The sequence below is a fragment of the Seriola aureovittata genome, chromosome 1 (assembly GCF_021018895.1).
Source record: "Seriola aureovittata isolate HTS-2021-v1 ecotype China chromosome 1, ASM2101889v1, whole genome shotgun sequence".
NCBI classification, from domain to species: domain Eukaryota; kingdom Metazoa; phylum Chordata; class Actinopteri; order Carangiformes; family Carangidae; genus Seriola; species Seriola aureovittata.
In genome coordinates this window covers 13,947,517-13,959,595 of record NC_079364.1, presented here as the reverse complement: position 1 = coordinate 13,959,595, position 12,079 = coordinate 13,947,517, and the positions used below count along the sequence as shown (strand labels likewise).

General features: G+C 38.9%; 1 protein-coding gene across 6 annotated transcripts in view; it reads left to right on the top strand.

Annotated features, from left to right (window-relative positions):
• apba2b (amyloid beta (A4) precursor protein-binding, family A, member 2b) overlaps nt 1-12,079 on the top strand; it is a 62,829-nt gene that overhangs the window by 25,186 nt on the left and 25,564 nt on the right. The window contains exon 1 of one of the 6 annotated variants that reach the window (XM_056386787.1): nt 10,194-10,297. The exons of the other annotated variants lie outside the window; for them this stretch is intronic. The gene's annotated coding sequence lies outside the window, so the exon portion shown is untranslated. Of the gene's footprint in view, nt 1-10,193; nt 10,298-12,079 lie in introns of those variants that run through there. 6 annotated transcript variants of the gene reach the window in all.

Below are 12,079 nucleotides of genomic sequence, written 5' to 3'. Positions count from 1 at the left end.
CTTCAGATATACAGTATTACTTTTTCCATTCATCAAAAAACCCAAAAATCTCAATTATTGAATTTTAAAAAGGTAATACATCTATCAAAATTCATGTTATCATTATTCGCTGATGTACAGAAAAGGTCAGTTGGTCAGCAGGGATAGAAAAATCAAGATTATTGACTGTGTTTAATGAATTTCATTGAAAAGATAAACTAATCATAACTGTAGCTCATACTGCCAGCTGTACAAAAGCCTCTAATATCCCACTATTATGACTTGACCATCACAGCAACAAGTCTGGAATTCTAGTAATAAATAAAGTGTAAATCAATGTTACTGTGGCTTTTTGAAAGTGCAGTAAGACCTCGTACAGGAAAATGTAGTCAGCCTAAAATGTACACTGTTTAGTCTCAGATTACTGATAGAATAAACATCATTTTGCAACAAGACTTTACAATAACAGTATCTGTTTTCCTAAGTTAAGCTTTTGTCATAACTCCATTAATGCTGATTATTTATATTACTGATTAGAAAGTTTCAGAAAAAAAAACAAAAAACTTTTTGCTTTTCAATTTCACTTTTCAAAACTTTTCAATCTCACTTCTCATTTTCTTGAGATTTATGTACTCTGTGCTGTTTTCGTCTGGACTTGAACTCCCTCTTAGCCCCTTACCAAAATGTCCTCAGAAAGATAGTTTCAAACAGAAATTTTTCCACATAACCTTAGAAAGTCGTGCACACACACACACAGACAATTGACAATCCCCTTTTGAACAAAATTAAATAGTGGATGAATGTTTTCACTCCACATTTTATCAGATAGAACAAACATCCATTGTTTTTAATTAGCTGCATCTCCATAATCTTTATTATCTCCCTCCCTTTTTATTTGGATATTGGATTAGTATCTATTTATTTTGTTGTCAGATTTCAGCCTGGCAGGGAGGGAGCAGTGTGAGTGTGTCATTACATCCACATGAGTGTTAGTGTGATATCACTAACAGTTAAAGCAGCAAGTGTAAAACAGTTAGAGCAGCCTTGATATCAGGGCTGCTTTTACTGTTTTACCCCAAGTTCGTCATTTTACATATTAGAATAACTTTTAATCTGTCTCACACTCACTCATTCCCTCTCATCAGTAACCAAACCTAGTCGACAGTTTCAATTAAACCCTGTGAAATCGCCCCAGTATCTGTGTCCCTCTGGGGACATTTAGCTGTGTTTAGCTCTCTGCAAGCTGGGCTTGTCGCCAGGCAAACTTTACACAGTGTTTCATGTTCCTTCTTAAAATGTAGGCCAACCTACCCCCATGGTCCACCTGGCCAGCCTCAGAGCCCAAAGACTGTAGTGTGTGTTTGCGGATGAGTTAACCTGGGTGATTCTTTGCTCTGGTTGTATCTAGCAGCCACATTCAACAGGTTTGAAAAAGGCTAACAGAGTATTATCTCCTGCTGTTCTTTATTCATTTGTTGACTTTGCCGTACCAAACACACACTTTTGTATCCAAGCTTGCCTGTGGCACCTGTAGTGCACTTGGATACGGGGTGTGATCAGAAAGAATATAAGTCGTGTTAGAAGCTGTGACAGTCATATCCAGTCACATTCATTATTTTGTTTCCCTGTAAACACAGGACTGTCCAGGTCATGACAGACTGACAGTTTTGCAATCCTGTGGAGACTTTTCCTCAGAGGACACTGATAATTGTCTGGGATGTGCAGAGTTTCAAATGTGTTAACAGCAGCTTAAATATCCTGCCAAGAGCAGATCTCTTTTCAAATTAAATTAATGTTTGTGAACATGTTGAGGATCCTACATTCATTATGTTTTCTGTATGTTTAATTCACATTGCAGTGATCCATATGATAACCATCTGCAGTTCAATACCACATCCCTGCCATATATGAAATGAAAGTAGAAGCACCACTGTAAAATGTAATCTACATAGTGTCTATTACATTAAACTCATATCTACATGTATTGCTTGTTGCAGAAAATTTTACCAGCGTATGTCATGGCTATTTGTGTCTTAACAGTGTGCAACATCACTCCAATTGTAGAGTGTAGATGAAACAGATACCTGCTGTCTTAAGACAGCTTTAAAGAGAGTAAAGGAAAGGCCTTCAGTGTAGGCTACCACCGCGGCCCTCCCCCCACTTGGGTTCAGGGCGAATCACCAAGATACTAAAACTGTTGAACAAATAACCTCAGTGCCCCCAAGCGGTTTGTGTTTCACATCCTGAGCCAATAGCAAAGTAGGGGCCTAAGATTCTAAAGCTATGCTAGCTGCTCTCTGAAGCTGCACTTATACACAGCGGCGCTTTGCGCTAAATGATAAGGTCAACATGCTAACATGCTCATAATGACAATGCAAACATTGTTTAGCAGATGTAATGAAATCAGGTACCAAGTTCACCGTCTGGGTTTAGTGTGTTAGCATGCTAATATGTTTTAAGTAACACTAAACAGATACAGCTGAGCCTGATGGGAATGTCATTAATTTTGCAGGTATTTGGTCATAAACAAAAGTATTTGATAAATTAAAATTTCACCCCTATGATGGTTCCAGAGGAATCTGGGGGGGGGGACTGATTGTCATTGCCCTCCCTAGATAAAAAAAACAAAACACCAAACATAATTGGAAAAACACACAGCAACAAAGCAAAAGAACAGCAACAGTTTCTGTATACACCTCTTTGTTTTCCACCTTAATGTTCGTAATATCTTTAGCTTTATCCAGGTCTGGGGAGGGTCTCCCCTTTAGTCTTGTCTTGGATCCTATTTTACATCACTGTGAATGTGTATGGACACTTGTTGTTTGCGTTCTTGAAACTAAAAAGTGTCCAATGATGCTGAGCCACTCAAAAAGGAAAATGTGTGTCTGGTGGATTCATTCTGCCTTCATCTGTTGTGCGGGAGCAAATTTACTTAACATCAAAAGTGATTCTGTTTCCTTTTCAAAACTGCTAAAAAAAAAACAAAAAAAAACGGCTGGATAACCACAGTAGTATTGTTTGAATAGTGTGTGCATGCATGTGTTTGTTCTGTAGAAAGGGTTATTTGATGATTGGCTGAGACGGTCCTCCTCTGAGAGACTGCACTGGAAAACAAAGAGTTACCATGGTAACAGTCAAGGGTGAAGGAGGAGGGTGTGTCTCTGGTGTTGTGCTTGAAGTGTTGAGATGGACATTGGCAGGCAGACTTGTGGGGGAGCAAGCGATGCGTTCTGTGGTCCTGTGCCATTCGTGCAGCTCCCCAAGTCTCTGCTTTCCTTCTCCTTCCTGTCTCCCGCATCGCTCTCTTGTTGTCGTCCTGAAGTGAGTAGGAGGCTGTAAGGAGAACAAACGCTGAATCTCAATGAGACAGCTGAGAGGAAACTCATTTTCTCTCTCTGTCTCTCTCTCTCATAGTGCTTTTATTCTTTATTTACAAGCCGCATTACAGCATGGTCAGGTTATTACACAATTTATCAACATACTATATGTTTAATGATGTGGAAATATTGTAGGGGTAGTTTAATTTGTTATACAGTTAAATGTTTACAAGATCACGTGATCAGAGCTGACCCTAATAAAGATGACAGACGATTGGCAGCAGTGATTATTTCACGGACCATCGAATATTTTATATGCTTGGTGTCTCAGACAATCAGATTCTTTCCATCATGCTTGGATGTGCCCCTTAGTTTCTAACAGATGCTTCATTAATATGATACATTAGGAAATGGGTATGTTGCAGTTGGGCTACCTCCAGTGGAAGAGAATTCAGTAGGGCCATTTTGGTTAATAGTGAAAATTTCAGTTAAATGGACCAAGCCTTGCTTCTTTCCCAGTTTGGGCTCTGTCAGAATAATTCTAAACCCAAAGAGTTAATGTCTTACATTTTTAATAGTCTGGCAGACACAGTGCCTCTCTGCTGCAGATTAAAAGAGTCCTTTCCCCATCCAGAATGAATACAGTAAATAAAACGGAATTTATTGTTTAATAATGAGCCATGTAATGGAGGCAGGATGTGGTCTAAGTTGGATGTGATCATTGTGACAAAAGACTGATTCAGACCTGGTGTCACACTTCTTTTTGTAGAGATGCCAGGTCCTGTGATTGACTCATATTTGTTGTTGTTGACTGTTTGGGACGAAATGCAAATGCACTACATTCACAGAAGTGATTATAGAGAGATTTGACACTGTGACTGATTTATATAAATATTTTAGACAAATCTGTTGCTCTATCTCTTAATTCATACTGTTCACCATTTTAATTGACTATTCTACTTGTATGGTGGCCCCTAAGAACAAAGGATGTACAGTACAAGAGTGAAAGCATAAACTGTGAGGAAAACGTAGGTGCTGGTAACATCATCATTTTGTCATACTTTCAATTGGCTGCAGATTACCCCAGCATGCCTTGAGTGAGAAGCAGAACAGCAGTGACTTCAGGATAGCCGCAGCTGATGCTGAACACCTGCCAAAGCGCTGTGGGCCTTTGGAGACCCTATATTATATGATTTACACCTAACCCAATACTAATATGATGTCTAATATGAATTTATATCAGCCATAAAGAATTTCATATTAAATGTGGTTTAACTGAATTTGGATGAGTTTATTCTCCATTACATCCCTGCAGATCCATAAAGAAAAGGAACAGCTATAACAGATGTGTATTTATCCAGGCATTTTTGTGTGTTATCAGTTTTTTAAAAGCAAGAAATTGTAAGTTCTGTACATATTTTTATCTTTAAGTGTGTCTGATTGTGTGGGAGAGAGAGAGAGAGAGCACCAAGCAGAAAGGACACTTCAAGTGAAACAGCAATTTTCTCTGTAGCAGCAGGTAGCCAGGTCTTCATTTAAAAAAGATATGAAATAGTGAAGATTCTTTCTCTCCATTCCCACTTTCTCTCTCAAAACTCACAGTGAACTCCTCCATATCCCATCCCTGTTTGTCTGCTTTTAACTTTAAATACAGCACACAGGTCTCAATTTTTCCTTTCATTGTGAAAACTAAGTAACAAGCACAGGTGAGATTTAACTCCAAAACCAGCATAGAGTGACAATGTATAATGTAATGATATAGACCACAATAACTGAACATATAGACACCCACAAAATCATAGCAGTGTGTATTATTGTAAGTGCTAACAGTTAAAAGTTGTACAATTGTATGTAGAATTTTGATGGATTTTGTGATTGTTTCATGCATATTACATCAACCTATTAGGTTTCAAACAAAGGAACAATTTTTATATCACGAAATATAATTACTTGAATCCTTACAGACCCTACCATTTTCTTATTAAAGTCATTAAAAGGTTATGTGAGGCCAAGGGGTAAACAACGGATAGCAGAGATCAACAATTACTGTTTAACTGGAGACTTGTTTTCAGAGCAAAGGCTCATAAATATTGCTTTTATATTCCTTATGGTCACTTGTAGCTTATGTTTGGTTACTTTGGTAATCAATTCTTCCGGATTAGCAGAAGTAGCAGAATCCATTCGCTTTCAGTCAGTCAAAACAGCTGCAAGTTATAATAAGTATTATACTAGAAGGCTATGTAAAGTAATGACTGCAACTTTTTTTTTAAAAAACAGTGGTCCAAATGATAATAGTGTTTTCAAGTCTACCGTTCAAATGAGCAGAAACTCGTTAACCAAATTAGATTTATTTTTAGACAACCTGTGTTTAGAAAACTCTTTGTGTATTATATATGTCAGGAACCTGGATGTCAGAGTCTTGGTGACACCTGTTACCTGGCTAGACCTCAGACAAAAAAATGAAAGAAAGTATAAAAGACAGAAAAAGCATCAGAGACAGAGCAGAAAATGCCACATGAAAGTTTGAGCCTCACCGGCTGGAAAAAAAGCTGTGATTCAGTCATCACGCAGAAAAAAAAATCGAGGTATTTTGCAGTATATGCAGAGAATTTCTCAGTTTTGTAGAAACATCGGAAGAATCATCATGTAGGTTAAACAAACAAGAAAATAAAAGTCAAATATAGACAGAGCAAGACTCAGGGGTCAGTAACTTTGAGAGGCCAGTGGTCCAGCTAGCGCTGCAGCTAATAAAGTTTACCTTTGTGGCAACTGCAATTGCCTTTTGCTTATAGGATGCATCAGTACTGAAATGAACTTGAAACAACAGAGAACATGGTGCTCCATCTTTCCAGTAAGCTGCTGCCTCCTCTCCCACTCCTCCACAGAGCTCACATATAGTCCCATTTTAAATGACAAGCAAGACTGATGAACAATAAACAGTTGAGCCTGCAGCAAACATTTAAAAAAATTAGGCTTTGGAAAATGATTTCTGTGATCAATGACTAAAATGATCAGAGCAGCAGATTGTCTCAACACAAAACATGTTTGGAGCTAGAATTTTATAATAAATAGACCATGAAAAATACAGAGATTCATATTTCATAGTATCACTTTAAAAAATGAAATTAGAAGAAAATAAAGAAAATAGCCATATCTGAATGTGGTTTAGGTTTGCACAAGATTTCAAATTATTATATTATTATGATATATTGACTGAAATTAATATCACAACATTAATAACATAAATTTTTGTGCTTTTTGTTAATTTTGTATGTTCACATCACCATGATAGGATTCCAGTGAAAGCTGATAAATGATATCATAAATTAATTATTGCCCAGCCCTGGAAGAAACACAGTTTGGGGAACATTTAAAAAGTAGATGTGTCAGAGATTGGTTATTACTGTTTCATGTTTTCACGCCTACACGCACCTGAAATGTTGGAGACCTCAATGACTTTGATCATTACTTCCCCACACCCTAATAGGCTTTATTAATTCATATGCTAATGGATTCATTGGAGATACTTATTTCTGCCTTACTGCAGTTAAAGAAGACTTAAATTGCTATGTTAGAGTTATGTCTGATACTCGTCTGTCTTCATGGTTCTTTCCTGCTGTCATCAGTCCTGTCCTCTCGTCTTCTTCTTTTTCTTCTTCTCTGTTGAAGTCTGATTGTCTAATGCACTGGTGTGAACAGAGGTCATAACTTAGAATTCAAGGCAGTGAGACATTAGTATTCCAGAGGCCCACACTCTGACCGAGCCATCTGCTGTTTTCGGACAGACTCGCCCTCTGTCCTCTCCTCAGCCTTGCTTTTAGGCCCATACACACACACACACACACACACACACACACACACTTTTAATACATGTGTCTGGCAAACAAGGGGAGTGTCTGAGGGTAATTTAAAGCTTTATCTTACTGTAGCTGAAGTGTTTTGTGGCAGACATGAATAGGTCTGTCCGTGGAGACAGCCTTGCACAAGTGGTCCCCAGCTGCAGCTCAAAACAGACAATTGGGATACTGCAGGCAGGCAGGCTGGTATTCTGCTGTTAGTGTGCCTGATGTGTGTGTGTGTGTTTGTGTGTCAAGCCTTTTTTAGTAATGAAGGTAACAGCTTGAATCAGTGCCTACATTTCAGCGCATTTATGTAGGAGACACTTTGTGTGTGTATGTGTGTGTATCTGTTTGTGTGTTTGTGTGCAGGTGCAGGTGGGCTGTAGAAAGAAGTACACAGTTATAGAGCTAGCTGGATTCTGATTTCTTTTTGTGCCAATCATTGATTCATTTTCTTTAGCCTCTCCATTTCTATTCAGGCTCCCATGGGGCTGGAGCATATCCCTGCATACATTAGGAAGAAGGCAGAGAAACAATCTGTCCAGGAGAGACTCACTCAGATACAGTCTTTTAAACTGACATCCACGGCCATGTGCAATTAGAGATCATGTAAGGAGAAATCCCCAACAATATAAGACCGTCTTCACACAGGACTTATTTTGACATAGTAAAGTGGAAGAAGGGCCGTCCTGGTGACTTAGGCTTTAAGATGCTGACCATGTAATTGCAGTATCCTCAAGTTGAGTCTGACAGAGTTTCTGGCAGCTCTAGACTTAACAACCCAAAGAAATCTTTAAAAAGAGTTGTAGAGCAGGGAGAAGCAATTCTATGCATCTCAACAATAGCACAGGGTGGACGGGGAAGGGGAAAAAGTATAAAACCATCCTTCAGGAAAAACTCCTGTGATTTAATTTAGACAGTTACAGTTACAATCCACAATTTCTCTGCAATTTATATCAGAAATTTACTGGGAAACCCCTCAGATTTATCTAAGACGTGAACAGATGCAAAAAGATGTCAGTTTGGTAAAATGAATTCATCTAATTAGAAATTAGATGAAAGACATGGTCAAAGCCAATTTCAGATATCTGTGACAAAGGCCGTCTGCATTGCTTCACATCACTAACCTGACTCGCCAGATGGTTTGTTACACAGAACCATCTGGGAAGGCTTCGAAACTGTTTGGAAAAGGGCAGGTGTTTTAAAAAAATACTTGGCAGAGGATTGGATGAACCATCTGTCTATCACCGTCTACACGAGCTAACTTCAACCAGTCAGATTCTCCATCCTTCCCATTTTTTTCACTACCAGTGGAGCAAGTTGAAAAAAGAGCAAAAAGATCTTTACCATGGAGAAAAGCCTTCAGGGCTACTCTTTGCTCTTTTGATGAAGAAATACTCTCCAGTTCTGATATAATTGATGCTACAGCAGCATCTCCGCTAACCTCTTTAGGAGCTGTAGTGTAGCTGTAGCAGTAGTTGCTCCTCATGGGACGTTGATTGGTCCAAACCACAAGTGAATAGCCTGGAGCCTGGCAAGATGGATTCTGGCTTGCAAGAAATTCAACTGCCTCGCAAGGTTAGCTCATCACCTAACATCGCCTAATGTTGCTTAATGTTGCCTAATGTTTCCTAATGTTTCCTAATATTTCCTATTTCAAGTTGAACAAACCACAGAGACTACGGCTCCAACTGACCGCAGATATTCGCATACATTGAGGAAAGAGGAAATTACTAGTGAGTAGTCTGAATTCAACTCTAATATTAGATTACAGAGAGTTGAACAAAACATACTAGCTAACCATTTCAGTGTTACTATGTTTGTCATTAATCTCTGAACAAATTGAGAATATGTCATGAATGTGATAAAATAATTGCAACTGGCTCTGTAAAGTTCTGTCTCACCTTGGTGTTTTGCTTGTCAAAGAAGAGTAGAAAACACTGAGGTGAAAAATACGGAGAAACTGTAGGTCACTGCAATAGGGGAGATAACTGATTTGACTTCCCTCTACAGCAATTCAGCATCAACAGCCCCTGTGTTGAACTCACTAGAGCCACCTGTGTGGTCACACATGGCTCAATGGCACCTGACTGCCAGCTGCTGGATTAGAGGATTTTCAAATTTATATTGTCCTTAAATCACCAAGAGCCTAAAGTAGGTGGGAAAATCTGGTTGTTGGCAGTGAAACAAAGCGGACATGCTCATGAGCAAGGCATTGTGTTTTTCTTCCCCTGCAGCTTCAGTAGCTGCTAAAAAATAAATTTCCTGATCTACTTTCCAAGTAGATCCCAGTAGATTTCCAAGCACTAATGGCTGTTTGAAATAAAAAATACTTGTGCATAAGGATTGCAATGTTTTACAGGTTTCTTTATAGGTATCTTTATTACCTAAAATGTAAAAGAAATCCCAAATAATACACAACAAATTTGTTAGTCTTTTGTAGAGGATGATTGTGCTCATATAGTTAAAGTTGAGGTTATGGATAGGTTGGTAAATAGACAATAGATAAACAAATCATACAAGTGCTAACAAATCCTCTGTGCAGAAGTATGGTTGTACTTGTTGTATGTCATAAAACATTCTCAATCTGGTCTAACAGTGCTAAACAGGTGGGGCAGATCTGGTGGGTGTCTTGTTAGGATGGCATTATCATTTGTGTACAAATGCATGCAAATTCAATTAACTAAATCTGAAATACAGATTTGGGAAAAGCCACCTGGCTAGGATTTCAAAATTTACATTTGTCAGTTGTTTTGGCACTCATGAAAAATGTAAAAAATCAAAAAACATGATGTGAAACACTAATGTTGCAACAGTCGGGCAACACCATACCAGAAAATGAGGGCTTGTGAATCTAGGAAGGCAACAAAGAGGAGGTCAAAGGGTATCAATCCCCAGGGGATGCAGTTACCCATAGTTACCAATTCTTACCCTCAGCTCTAGGGAATTGGCCAGGGCGGGGCTGGGTCTCTAAAGGAGGATGCTGGGATATAATGTGGACGAAAAAGGGAGGGTGGAGTCAGGGAGGTGCATGCTGTGTAGCAGCTGGTGGGGGAAGGGAGGAGCAAGGAGTAAAGCGAGGAAGGAAAGGAGGGAGGATGGGGCCGTTGTTACAGCAGGTCCCAGTGCTATTGTATACCACAACCCAGCTCAGGACCTCAGGTAAGAGATAGACTCATAGATACATGATTTGCATCATGTGAAGAAGGTCATTTTAAAGTGATTGGCAAACATTGGGAAGGAAAACCTTTTGTGAGCTGTTTTAAATGATGAGCAAATTGCTTCATCAGATGTACATGTTGCTGTATTTCATCAGGTGTACTGAACATGGGTGTCCACGTGTCTGCGTGTGCATTTACAAATACTGTGATCAGTAACCTCCATGCTAGTTGTGTTGTTTAGAACCAGTCAGCCCAGTACATGGACTTTGACTGTACGTGTAATCTTAGTCCCCTGACTTGGCTACCTGAGGAACAACCTACTGTGTGCGCATGTGTGTGTGTGTGTGTGTGTGTGTGTGTGTGTGTGTGTGTGTGTGGGTGTGTGCTCCGTTCTGTATTTGTGTGTTTGTGCCAGGTTGTGCAGAGGTAATTAACCAGTGTAATGGCTGGTGATGGAAAATGTAATTATGGTGAAGTGAAATGGGGGAAAGCAGCAACAAGGTCCTTCTTAAGGCAGTTGTTCGTGGCAACTGGATGGTACAACGGAGTCGGGATTGGGACAAAATGGATGACAAGGCACTGAAGGTGCGCTTGACTTAAAGAAATACACAGAACATTTGCTCTTTTTTAGTTGGTTGTTAAAATGCAGTATGACTAACACAGATGTGCTCTTATGGGTCTAATCCTGTAATCTGTTTGTTTGTCTCTGTTGATGCTGGTTTGCATGTGTTTTTTTATGTCATTCGTGATTTATAGGATACCTTTATCTTGTTTGGGTAACTTTCTGTACCGGGGAAAGTAAGCATAATACAGATATAAAATATTTTTGATCTCACTTGTCACAGTTGGGCTGCTCTTGCTTCCTGAATGTAAATATAACCAATGCAAGAATATCTTCTTGTTCCTTTGACTGGGTCATGTATTTGTAAAACTGGCCGTTTGGTGTGGTCCATACCATATATTGAACCTTTTTGGGAGAAAGTAGTGCATTTGAAGTCAAGAGTACTGGATTGCAGTATTGATGTGTTGTTTTTCTCACATTATTTTGGAGAAAGGTTTGCCAAAAAGTAACATCTACCCTCTGAAGATCTAAATGGCTGTAAGCAAAAGAAAAGTCCTACTATTTACATTTTTAATAGACAATGTAAACTGTTTACACTCCATGGAAAAGACAACTTACACCCTTTAACTACAGAAAGACAAGAGTGGAAATACTGGATAAAATAGGATTCTTACTTTCAGGAAACAGACATTGATTAATTTTTTTTTTTTTACATTTTCTTTATTTCTCCTTTTGTTTACACAACTAAGGGGAAACTGCACCTTTAAAATCCCTGTGTAATTAACTGTACCTGCTTTGGTGTCTGTGTTAATTGATGATCCCATCCTGGTCCTCGTGTGCATTATTATTAAATATATATAGGTTAAGGTTTTGGAAAAGGCTGGCCTTGATTTCGACAGTTTGATTACTGATGATTTAGAGCTGAAGATGGTAAAACCAGGGACTTATTTCCTTGAGTTTCATCACATACACCAGGCTACTTGTTAACCACAGTATAAGAAACATTTTTCTGTCTCACCTGCACTACTTAACCGGGTCTTGCAAAGAGTAGTCTTCATAGTTTCCCAGACTGACCATTCTCACTTAGCAGGCTACAAAAGAATCAATAAGAGTTTTAATTTACTGATCATCTGAAAGCCCAGTGGTAAGAGTGCACATGTGCAGCACCTAAGGTATGTGGAGAAGACCTTGATTTAAGTATTGACTCTTTGTGTGGCAGTG